Below are 13711 nucleotides of genomic sequence, written 5' to 3' on the forward strand. Positions count from 1 at the left end.
GTATCTTCAGCTGCCTGTTTCTTTAAAGGAAATAAATAGGTGTTCCCAGATTAAGGTCCCAGAGCCACAGGAGTTGTTCAAGAAAGGACAAGCTAGGAACCAAATGTGAGATTCTGAGAAAAGGATGGCATCCAAGAGGCCATCGTTAGAGGCCACCCAAACCAGATGTGAGTATGCCCAAAAAGATGATGTCTAATCTCTCTCCTCTACCTAGAAAAGTATGTAATGATGTTGAAAACACCTTTCAAAGTCTGGTGCACAGGTTAAGTTTGACCCTTCGTTACAATTAACTAGTATCACAATGACTAGAAAGATTTTCCTCTGGGGACTGAATCTCTCTGCAACAGCTCAAAAAAATTGGTGCTCCTGGGGTGCCTGGGTGGCTCAGTCGGTTGAGCGTCCGACTTCAGCTCAGGTCATGATCTCACAGTTTGTGAGTTTGAACCCCGCGTCGGGCTCTGTGCTGACAGCTCAGAGCCTGGAGCCTGCTTCGGATTCTGTTCTCCCTCTCTCTCTGTCCCTCCCCTGCTCATGCTCTGTCTCTCTCTGTCTCAAAAATAAATAAAAACATTGTTAAAAATTAAAAAAAAATGGTGCTCCTGGTCCATGCAGTACAACATAGAAATTCTCATTCCAAATAAGAGGAAAAAATTAAATGGTCTACACTAGGTGTTGGGGCATGCCTGGCAAAGTGTCGGAAGAAAGTGAGCTATCCTCAGTGACTACATTTCTAAGAAATAACTTGGAAGTGAGAAACACCAATGACTTACCTTTGTGATGAGGAAATAGCTTAAGGTAGGAAAGAAAAATAAATGGCCCTGTTGATGTGGCCTAATCACATCCCCAGAGGGTAAGAGAATTAGGATCTTCCCCCTATGGAAAATATGTAACCCATTAAAATGTCCATAACAGAGGATCCTGGGATATGGTCACGCACAAGTGCCCTGAGGTCATAAATTCCCCCATATCATTTAAGGGTTCACTAAGTAAGACATCAAGAGCTCACCTTGACACTTCCTAAAACATTTGCCAATTTAAATATCCTGATTATCCCATTGTGACACAATATGTGACAGAGAAATAATATATTTCAGTAATTACAGAGAATTCAGAGAAACTATAGTAATTTAGAGAAATAACCTCAAAAGGAAATCCCTTGAGTACCTGGCTGACAATATCAATGTGGTTATGGACTGAGTTCCAATGGGACACCAAATGCCAGGCATTATTGTGCTGTGCTATTCTCACTATATAGTAAACTGCCCCTTTACATTTTTTAGCAGAAAAAATAAAATTTCCATTCTTATTTATCTTTTCTACTCTTATAATTGTCCTATAGAAGTAAAAATGAATGTTGCCTTATTGTTATTCAAAATAAGAGAGTCCTCATTTTTCCTTGGTTATCCAAGTCTCTGATCATGCTTATCAACAATTTCCAATTCTGCTTAAAAAATCTATTTTCATTTCCCATATATTTTTCTAGATAATTAAGCCCTGGTTTACTTGGAGTTCACGGATGTTTGTGCCTTCCTCAGCACAAAAGAGCACATTCTATTTACAACCATATCTTGCTATATTCTTCTAAATATTCTCTGACACTTCTAATAACTTTAAAGAAAATATTCTCTCTGTCCTCTAAAATGGATTGTAGCACCAGAAGACTATTTGGCTTCTGTTATAAGCTGTCAGCCACTTTAAAATTCACCCATGGATTCTTTCTTTTCTTAAACACATAATAACTTATCTATAATTTAGCAATAACAATATAAATTATTTTCTCCTTATTCAAGTTTAGATACCACGGTTTAGATAACATTGCTTTGCAACCACATCAATTTAATAAAATTTAAAAAAATAGCCATTAATCTTATGACTTGACTGAGATAGATTCAATTTTTTTTTTCAACGTTTATTTATTTTTGGGACAGAGAGAGACAGAGCATGAACGGGCGAGGGGCAGAGAGAGAAGAAGACACAGAATCGGAAACAGGCTCCAGGCTCTGAGCCATCAGCCCAGAGCCCAACGCGGAGCTCGAACTCTCGGACCGCGAGATCCTGACCTGGCTGAAGTCGGACGCTTAGCCGACTGCGCCACCCAGGCGCCCCAGAGATAGATTCAATTTTAAATCAACTTGCTGAAAGTGAGTTTTTTCTCCTAGCATTGACTTATTTTGTTAGATAGTAGACACTATTACGTACTGAAAATTTACCAATTAACTGAGTTGGACCATTAGCATATAAACTCTAAAAAGGCCTGGGTACTGTGTCTTTCATATCTGTGCCCTCAATGCTCAATAATTGTTGAACAAATAAATGCATTTCTTAAAGGATATAAGACAAACATAAGTTCAATGATGTGTTACAAACTGCATGTACCTAGTAATAAGATACAGGGTATAATGGAAGAGATCATCAGTTAATTAAAAAAAATATCTCTCCATCTAGTAAGCAAGCCATATCAGCAGTGCATAGGTAGCAGAAAATTAATATGGAAAAAAGTGGGTAAACTATGCAGAATTGTGTATAGTTTACATACAGTAGGAAAAGAAAGGACAGGAATTAAAATAATCCCTGTTCCATTTTGTGATATCGAAAAGAGCAAAAAAGAACCAAAAGCAGGGACCTTTTGATTTAGTTCTGATGTGTTCATTTTGAGGCTGTTTTAACACACCCAGGTGGAGAAGTAAAATACATAGCTGAACATGAGATGGGAATAGAAAATGTCTTTGTTGAAGTATAAATCTGGGGGCCACCTGTAAATATATTCTACTTTAAATTGTGATTAAGTCAAAACATAGTTGCCATTCTCAAAAACCTACTAAAGAGAGAAATACAAAAAATCAGAAACTTGTTAAACAGGAGGAAAAGTGCAGCAATAGAGATAAACTCGGTGTGTAATGGGACTCACACAGGAGACTTGACCACAATAATCCATGGTCTATTGAAAAAGTAATGCCACTGAGGTTTAGAGTTTGCTATTTCTGTTTTGAGCAAATGGCCAAAATATTTCAATCTCTGCAAAATAAAACTTATAATAATACCATATAGCAGATAATTATGCTTGTACATTGTAAATATGTTGTACATTCTGACATGCTTCATCATGTTCCTACCTTATTTACCCATTCATATTTACCACATATCATCTGGGTAAGCAATGTGTTATGAGAATGCAGAGTAGGGGCAGGCATATAATTATGGCTATTAAATGCAATAAAATTTATGAACCAACTTTATTAAAAGTCAAATGCCTAAGACAGTGATCTAATTTTAATTTGGGTTGCTCAATATTGTACATTTTGGTTTGTACACAGTGCAAAGGTTATGCAAATTGTTCAGGTCACACAGCTATTATGTGATGAAATGAGCATTCAAACTCAAAATTCAAATGCTATTGAATTTTTTCTACCAAAACCCACTATAGGTTTATGAACATAACCAAATAATTTATTGAGTCATCATCCATTAAATGAATCAGTCTTAATAACTGCCTCCTAAAAAAAAAAATTCTTGATAATCATGTTTCACTGAGCCATAATGTTCTACCAAGAATTTTTTTCATTGCTGCCTTTACTTCTTTGTTTCTCAGGGTTTAGATGAGAGGGTTGAGTATGGGAGTCACCACAGTGTAGAAAAGGGAAACAAACTTTCCTTGGTCTTTGGATCTGCTCTTGGCTGGCTGCAGGTACATGAAGATGATGGTTCCATAGAAGATTATGACAACCATTAAGTGGGAGGAACAGGTCCCAAATGCCTTGTGTCATCCGATGGCTGACTTGATCTTCAGTACTGCTCTGGCAATGTGCCAGTAGGAGATCAGGATGAGTGATAAAGGCACCACCAGGAATAAAACACTAGCCTCAAATAGCTCCACTTGATTGAAAGTCATTTCCACACAAGCCAACTTGATGAGCACAGGGACCTCACAGACAAAATGATCCACTTGGTGATGCCCACAGAAAGGCAACTGCAGGGTGAGAGTGGACTGTATAAGGGTGGTAGCTACCCCACTGAGCCATGCCACAGATGCCAGGGTATGACAGAGGCTGGGGCGCATGGCAAAGGCATAATGTAGAGGACGGCAGACAGCGATGTACCGATCATAGGACATCACAGCCAGGAGGACACACTCTGTGGATCCCAGGGCAAGAGAGACATAGAGCTGAACCACACAGCCACCATAAGTGATGGACTTATCTGAACCACCCAGGTTGACTAGAAGCTGAGGAATAATGCTGCTGGTGAAACAGAGGTCCAGGAGGGAGAGGTGGGAGAGGAAAAAGTACGTTGGGGTGTGCAGTTTAGAGTCCAAGAGGGAAACTAGGATGATGGGAACATTGCCTAGGAGCATCATCAGGTAAAGACACAAGATTACCCCAAAAAGAACCAGCTCTAGCTGAGGCCGGTCACAAAAGCCTACCAAAATGAACCCAGGGAAGGTGCTGTCATTGGTCAAACACATTACTCTTGCTTTGATTATTAACTTCAGAGTGATAAAGTCACATGAAACAGAAACTGCAGGGATTTTATATCAATTCCTTCACAGTTAAGGTCTAAGTGTTGAAAAATAAGACTTTGGATGTAGGTAAAGATAAAGAGCCAATGTAGAGAATACCATGTGCAATGTCACTTATTATCCCATGAAGTGGCATATGTGGTCTGTGGATCATAGGTTTTCATTCTACCTTGAGGACAAAATAAAAGTCAAAATGCATCAAGGATGAGTCTTCCCCTCAGTGTCTTATCAATAACTTTTTAATAATAATAATAAAATTTTGTAGGAAATGTGGGAATTCAAAACACCATACTGCATTCTCAGAATCTATCAAATGGATAGGTAAATAAGGTAGGAACATGATGAAATGTCAGAATGTACAACATGTCATCTGGGTAAGCAATGTGTTATGAGAATGCAGAGTAGGGAAAAGAATCTATAGAGGGAAAATTTAGATTAACTCAAGGGTAAGATTATATCTTGCTCTTAAAAAAATGAGGAGGGAACGCATGGGTGCCTCAGTCAGTTGAGCATCTGACTCTTGATTTAAGCTCAGGTCAGAATCCCAAGGTCATAGGATCCAGTCTCCACATGGGGTTCCGTGCTGAGGGTGTAGCCTGCTTGGGTGTCTCTCTCTGTGTCTGCCCCTCTCCCCCGCCTCTCTCTCTCTCTCTCTCTCTCTCAAAACAAAAATGAGGAGATCAATAAAAAAAAACAGAATTTCACGATGGTAAAAATGAGGACAGAAATGGATAGTACACTATATAATGCCACCAAATAAATGAACTAAACTAAATTTGAGGTGTGATTATTGCATATGCTGGGTATGCCATATAACAGAATATAATATTTACAAGGTAAATTTGAGCCATTTTTTCAAAGACCATAAACATTCGTAAACATTATTTGGATAGAAGAGGTTCTTGTTAGGAGGGTTTTTGTTGGGTTTGAATTTTCATTTTCAAGATAAATATGACTATACAATATAGAAGATTTTTTTTGAGAGTTACCAGAGGAGAGATGGGTGAGGGTGAGGGGCATGAATTAAACAGGGGATGGGGATGAAGTAGTGCACTGTTGTGATGAACACTGGGTAGTTCATGGAATTATTGAATCACTAAATCCTACTCCTGAAACTAATATTTCACTGTATGTTAACTATCTGGAATTTAAATAGAAACTTGGGAGAAAAAAGAAGCAATATAGAAGATTCTTAAAAAGAAGACACTCTAGTCCAGAAACTATATAGGCAGCTAACATAACAGAGAACAAACACAATGTTATGAATTTGGTAGAGAATGAAGGTGATGTAAATAAAATGCAAGAAATGCTGCAGAGAGCTAAGTGAAATCATTAAGATTTAACTATCAGTGGGATATTGGACTGGTGACTAGGAAGAAGTTAAATTGTTGAAGTTTTACATATGATGAAAAAAAGTAGATTGAGTAATTAAGAATAGCCTGTGTCCACTAAGTTACTTGGTGATGCCAGGAATAATCATACTGATAAATTCTACACAAAGAATAGGATTGGGAACCATTGTTTTGATGTTCTCCTTGGGATAAATACTTGGACCCAAAGTCTCACCTAAGCTGTGACACATTGATACCTGCTACTTATTTAACACCTCCCACAATTTAGACTCTATATAAACATGTAAGTCATATATATATAAAACTTATACGACTATGATTATAGCACAATAATATGATTAGGGAAGCTAAATTAATATAAGCACTATCCCACCTCAAAACCTTAGATGTCTGAAGAACAATATGGAAAATCAATCACTGTGATCTCCAGCCTCTTAAAAAGTAAATGCAGCTGAAAGAGGTAACACATTAAGACCCTAAGTCTTTACTCTGAAGTTGTGTCTCAACAATCCTCTTGAGCTTTTACATTTTTGCTGACTATATTTCTTTATACTATCAAGTTTGTTGTCTTCATCCAAGTTTTACAAATTTCTTTTTTTGTGGTATTAAAATGGACTTAAAACTAGTGTCCTTCCACCAGAACACAATTGAAGCCATATTCACTGTGTTAGATACACATGCAATCATTGTCACTCCAATGATAATGGAAGTCTATAAAGCATGATAAAAAATCAAGGACTTTGGTAACAGAAAAAGCTTAGGTTTTAATTCCTAGTAATCTACAGTTTGGTTGTGCACCTTGAGTAAAGCACTAGGTATCGTTGAGCTTTGGTTTGTTTGTCTGTGACATGGAGATGATAAATAGTTCTCATTTACAGGGATAGTGTAAGGACTGTATGAGATGGTAGCTCTATAGTACCATGCTATGGCTGGAAATAAACATGGGTAAATAAACAATGTATTCAATTTTGAGTAGGAATATTCAGTGGTAAAGTCATAAATGCTTCATATTGTTTACAAACCCCTCAATATTTGTCTAAACCTAACTTGCCAGCTTTTGATGCCTCCTTCCAAGCCACAGAAGGGAGTACTTCCAGTTCTCTCAACTGAGAGTGTGGTTTTCCATTTCCAAGTTCTATCACCTGCTGTGATTTTCATAGTATTTGCTCACTGCATCTGCCTACATATTTTTACACATCTATTAAGACTTGGTTCAAATAACACTTTCTGTGAATCTTTACAGAAAAGTTGCCTTTTCCAATTCATTTCTACATCACTCTGTATGCATTTCTATGTTTATACATTATTAGCATTAAAAGATATCAAATGTAATATGCCACTTATCTTGATGACCTTAACTCCAAAACATGATTGTGAAATCAATATATGTGTGTGTATAAATGAATGAAAATAAAAATGAAGATTTTATCACTTATTTCATTATATATATATTTTATCTGCCATCATTTAATGTATATTATTAATTATATTTATACAAATTTAATATATAACTTAATACTGATCTTTTATCTTTACCATGGAATACATTATAAATACAATATATAATATGATTAATATAATATACAAAACATATCATAATTGTAGAATATATAATGAAATTCATGATAAAACTATAGAATCTATAAAAATAAGCATATGATATATAGTCATATGCACATTATATTTAAATTTATATAATAAATATTAATATAAGCTAATGTATGTATTATAATAAATATAATGAATATATTATATATTACATATAATTAAAAATTGATAAAAATAGCAGATAATAGATGTAAAGAAATAAAACATTGGAAATAGGTAAAGAGAAAGTGTTAAAACAGAGAATACTAGAGTAAAACAAAAGTTAGAATGTATTCAGGTTAATGTTTTCTCCACTTTTGTCACTATCAAATATATTTACATATAATTTATACATATATGATATGTGTATATAAAATTCAACGTGACTTTCACACACTGTTCAATTCAATTATACACACACTGAAGACATATTTTTCTCTTTTCAGTAACAGGTTTTAAGGTACTTTATCGATATTAGATGTATAACTATTACTTAACTATTTCTCATTGGACATTATATCAATTAATGTATCCACCAGTATTTATTGAATAGATACTGTGTTTCAGACTGTATGCTAGATATCAGGAATATAACAATAAAAATGCATAAATTTTGTTATCATGAACTTTGTTGCCATCATGAGACCAAAAAAATAAGCACAATAAGAAGTTTTAGGTGTGACTGCATGGAAAATCTTAATTCCATTCTACAATGACTAATAAAAGTGAGGAAGAAGGATGTTGCACCTGAGTGGCTCAGTCAGATGAGTGTCCAACTCGTGATTTTGGCTCAATGATCCCAGGGTCATGAGATAGAGCCCCTCAGTGGGTTCCATGCTGAGCATGGAGCCTGCTTAAGACTCTCTCTCTCTCTCCCTTTCTCTCTCTTTCTCTCTGTCTCTCTGTCCTTCTCCCCTTCTCATGCATTCTCTCTGTTGAAAGAAAGAAAGAAAGAAAGAAGAAGAAGAAGAAATAAAGAAAGAAAGAAGGAAAAAGAGAATGGAGAGAAAGAAGGAGATGCAAGAAGATTGAGGAAAGCAGATTTGAGTTCTCAAGGTTAAAAAATATTCTTGAGTTGAGCAAGGTTGCTCCAGGAAGGAAAAGCAGTCTGATTGTTGATTCAAAGTCTTGAAATAATTGAGCATAAGGGGGCCTGGGTGGCTCAGTAGGTTAAGTATCTGACTTCAGCTCAGGTCATGATTTCACAGTCCATGAGTTCAGGCCCTGCATCGGGCTCTGTGCTGACAGCTTGGAGCCTGGAGCCTGCTTTAGATTCTGTGTCTCCCTCTCTCTCTGCCCCTCCCCTGTTCACACTCTGTCTCTCTCTCTCAAAAATAAAATAAACATTAAAAAATTTAAATAATAATTGAGCATCATCTTCTATCATTGGTGGGGTTGTGTGTGTTGCTGGATGTAGATTATAAGAGTTGGAGAAAAAAGGGGTTATAGAGACTGCAACCAGCAATAGATTAATCTTAGGACATGCTCTTTAGGTACTAGAAGTTCAAATGACATTTTTACAAACTATGAAAACCATGTGGAAAATTTTACAAAAAGGAATGTTAAGAAATGACTTTGAAGACTTCAGTGACTGAGTGAGAGTAACAAAGTCTGAAATGGAGGGATGGAAAGGATATGGGTATAGGGTCCATTGACCTCTGTTTTTTTTTTTCCACTGTCTCTGGCCCAATTTATGCCTTTACCTAAAAGTAAATGCATCTTGTTGGTGTTTTTGAATAGGACATTCTGATAAAAGAATTCCAAGTCGGTTTTCTCTTTATCTACAAATGTTGATTATACAACATTTACATTATAACATTATAATATACAAACACCTGGAAGTCCAGCTTTTCCATCCACATGCAAATAAAATATTAACTAAGAATGTAATTCTTCCGAATTTCTAACAGGAGGGTCATTGGTTCTAAAACAGCCATAGGTCATTTCTATGAACAATCCCTTCATAGTAATCATGCCTAGACATGTAAAGAAGTATGCAGGAAGGAGAATAAAATTAGAAGAAAAAAATAGACATGAGACAAGCAATAAAAATGTAACAATGGTTTAATAGGTATCAATAGATAGCAGTGCAGGGGAAAGAACTCATGATGCATTTCAGAGAGATAATTTACAAGGCTGTTGAAAATAGACATAAGCTTTTAAGTTCTTAAACTTTTTAAGGTCCTTTGTGATATTATAAATATCAAGTTCAGAATTCCAGTTTCAATAGCTATGTAAATCAATGTTTCTATGTACCCCCTAATTCAAATACCCTGATATGTTTCCCCCTTGCTGGAAGAATGTGTGAGTTCTCCCATGGGGGTGCTACCAACTGGGAACAATCAATATCCAATTGGAAAGTGACCTGAAAGTGAAGGAATAGCCTGGTCTGCATCTGTAGGGAAGTGGTCATCAGAATATCCCTCTAAAGTCTGAGGCACTGAGAGAACTTCCAGGGCAAACATCCAGGTCTGACCTCAAATCAGGTGCTCAGAAAATAAACCCTTTGGTGCCTCTCCCATTGATGAGCTGCTTCCCTCTACATAACCAAACGCACCACCTGGTCTTGATGTTTTGCTACAGAAAGTTTCTTCCTGCTCTCACTTTTTTTTTTTTAAAGAACAGAAAATGTTTTGTCCTGTTAATGGTGTATTTATCTTGAGAGAATGCTGGGACTGTAATCTGTGCTGCTGCCCAGGAATTCACCAGATGGATGAGAATCCATGCTCAGGATAATCACTGACTCCCTCACTAACCTTGATAAATGATTTCCTGTCCTTAAAACTAACTTTCTCCATATATAAGGTGAAGCTGGTAACATCAGTTTCTCCATGCAATTAAGACATGTTGCCAAGAGGAATTATAAATATCTGAGTACCTACACTGAGACTTAACAGTCAAACCATGAGCTCATGGTGATCACGGTATAATGCACACTTATGGAGGACTCATCATATACCTCAAATTCTGTTCTGAGGACGTATCTTCTGTGAACCCACTTAATTCTCTTCAAGATGAAATAATCAACATGGATGAGAAAACTGAGGCTGAGAGTGAAGAAGTGACATGCCCAGAATGACCTTAGCGGCAAAGCCAGAATCCAAGCACAGGTGTTTGCATTCCCAAGCCCCCCACACTATACTGGACTCCTGGATTTCTGCTGAAATGGGATAAACGGACATTCATGTAACTGCTACGTAACTACAATTACCTTCTAAGTCATCTCTTTATTGTGTTATTCATAGTGCTTTGCTTTCTTGTAAGCTATTTGTTTCAGTGAAAAATAACTCTGCTTTAAATTACAGCTTTCAGCTTCCAAGGTTGTGTTGATCACTTAGAGAACTCTCAGATATTTAATGCTTTAACACTTGGTATTTACACTGCAAGATGCAGTGTGGACACAGTGTCTTCTTGTGACATATCAATTCCCATTTCAAATATGCATATCTGAATGTGCTGTTTTGGGTTACAGAGAGAAAGAATGATTGAAAAATAATATGTAGATAAGGCCAATGACAGGTGAAGTTCTGATAAATATTGGGAGCTGATAGTGGGAAGGAAATGAAGGGCATAAGAAATACAATCTTCAGATAACTGGCAGATATGATACAGCTTTGCAGCTTCTGGAGCTGAAGATATTAATTAAATCAGTTGAGTAAACTGGCACGAATGAGGTTGATGTTTAGAGCTTAATCTCAAGGTGATGTTTTTTAGGTTCAGAAGTGTACATCACAAAACAATGTGTGAAGATGAATGGCAGTCTAGAAAATGTTACTAGTGTTGAACACAATGGACGCTAAACCACTATGTCTAAGTATATTTTACTCCAATTAATGTATAATGGGGTTATTTGGTTACATTTTATGAAACAAATGTTACTTATGGGAGAAAAAAATATTGGAAAAATCTTACCAAAATTCCCCTTGAAACCTTATGATAAAAGCCTTTATGTGTAATTGTTACTCTGAGCTGCCCAGTGTGAATTACATAGCTGACCCTTGCTTTCATAGGGGACTCACACCATTCCTGCAAGAAACATTTGATCTGATCTTAGTTTTCTTTTCTTTTTCTTTTTCTTTTTTTGACAAATTCCCCCCTTTTTCCTGAAATAGAATAAAATAATAGAGAAGAAAATTGAACTGTGAGCCGATTGGGTTATAAAAATGTAATTATTTAAACTGATGGTTACCAGAGGGGGTGTGGGTGGGAGGATGGGTTAAAAAGGTGGTGGGAACTAAGGAGGGCACTTGCTGTGATGAGCACCAGGTGTTGTATGGAAGTGTTGAATCACTAAATTCTACACCTGAAACTAATATTACACTATATGTCAACTAGCTGGAATCTGATAAAAACTTAAAAAAAAAATTTAAATAAAAATTAATTAAAATTTAATTCTTCTCATAACCAAATTTAAGCATTGTCTAAGGTAGAAGCAATCTTTTCTACTATCTCATCTAAATGGTATGTATTACTATAAAGGAAATATAATTTAAAATATACTATTTTAAGCCCACAAACAGTAAGAAGAGGACCTTGTGTCTTCATGAATTTACCAAAGGAATGGGACTTTTGAAGCCATTCAGCAGGCAATCTCTCACAAACCTACTGGCATTTGTCCATTGGAATTGTATTACCCACTTACCTTTGCTCCATCAGTCCAATACAACCTGCAACCAACTCATTGTAGATTCTAAAACTCCTAGTTTCATCTCTACATGCTTCTATTTTCACCTCTGGAAAAAGGAAATTAAAATTAAAATGACTCTGAATATGCTCTAAAGAAAAACTTTTTTTTTTTTAATTTTAAAGTTATTTTAAGCCTGGGCACCTGGGTGGCTCAGTCGGTTGTGTCTGACTTCGATTCAAGTCATGATCTCATGGTTCATGAGTTTGAGCCCCATGTCAGGCTCTGTGCTGACAGCCGGAGCCTGGATCCTGCTTTTGGATTCTGTATCTCCTTCTCTTTTTGCTCCTCCCCTGTTCACAATTTGTCTCTCTCTCAAAAATAAATAAACATTAAAAATAAAATAAATAAAAGGGCACCTGGATGGCTCAGTCGGTTGAGCGTCCGACTTTGGCTCAGGTCATGATCTCCTGGTTTGTGAGTTCGAGCCGCACGTCGGGCTCTGTGCTGACAGCTCAGAGCCCAGAGCCTGCTTCAGATTCTGTGTCTCCTTCGCTCTCTGCCCCTCCCCCACTTGTGCTCTGTCTCTCTCTATCAAAAATAAATAATTCTAAAAAAAAATTTTTACATAAATAAATAAAATAAAATAAAATAAAGTTGTTTTAAGCCAACAAACTATGCATTATATCTAAATTTATGGCTCACAAATGGAGCTTATGCAAATGCTTTAGAAATCTTTCTCTGACGCAATAGTTATTATCATAATTTGGCTGCAATTTAATCAACTCCCTTTATCCAACTCTAAAACATGAGCATTTCCCTTTGGCCAGAACAGCAGTCCAACCAGAAGAATTGTAAGTCACATTTAAAACTTCCTTCCAGATGACATAACACCTAATTTTGAAGAATTTTTTAAAATTCTACTTTTAGAATAATCCATACTTGGAGCAGCACATTTGTAGTAGATGATGTTCTTTCTCCCTTGATGTCCAGAGGGTAGGCACAATTTATTCTGAAGTTGACAGTTTCCCTGAAGGGTGGATGCTTGCATACTCTAGAGAGTAGTCATGGGTTGGTCTTCTGGGATATCAAGCACCATAAGGAAACACTTATTAAACACAAGATGGCCAAGGAGAACAATGCATTATAATCCCTAAAGACAAAATTTTTATCATTTGAAGCATTATTTTATAGCCTATGAAATTTCAATAGTATTTCTGGAAGCACTCAAGACAATTTTGAGCACATGTAGTCTTGCATGTGCCCAGCCAGCAAGCCAGTCAATGCCCTCTATCCATCCTGTCATGTTAACATTTAATTTAATGATTTGTCATTAGATTTAAAAATATCCCAAAGTTCTTAACACATTACAGGGCCCAGCATGATTTGTCTCAGCTTGCTTCTTCAACTGTATCTGATAGTCTTATTGGTGTTTTGTTTTACTTTACATTTCTCAGATTTTAATTTCTCCCTTATATTGAGGCACTTAAACTGTCCTTCCTTAACATAAAAATGTTTTTCTCATAGCCTATCTATTCTTTATACTTCATTCTTTACATACCTTTTCCGTACTGCCAATCTGAAACAAATCTCTCATTTATCATACCTTTATTTTTCTATAGAGAATCTAAA

General features: G+C 36.3%; 1 pseudogene; it reads right to left on the reverse strand.

Annotated features, from left to right (window-relative positions):
- Positions 1 to 3517: 3517 nt before the first annotated feature.
- On the reverse strand, positions 3518 to 4462 carry LOC115513149 (annotated as a pseudogene).
- Between the last annotated feature and the right edge of the window lie 9249 nt (positions 4463 to 13711).

Source organism: Lynx canadensis, chromosome A1 (genome assembly GCF_007474595.2).
Source record: "Lynx canadensis isolate LIC74 chromosome A1, mLynCan4.pri.v2, whole genome shotgun sequence".
Lineage (NCBI taxonomy): Eukaryota > Metazoa > Chordata > Mammalia > Carnivora > Felidae > Lynx > Lynx canadensis.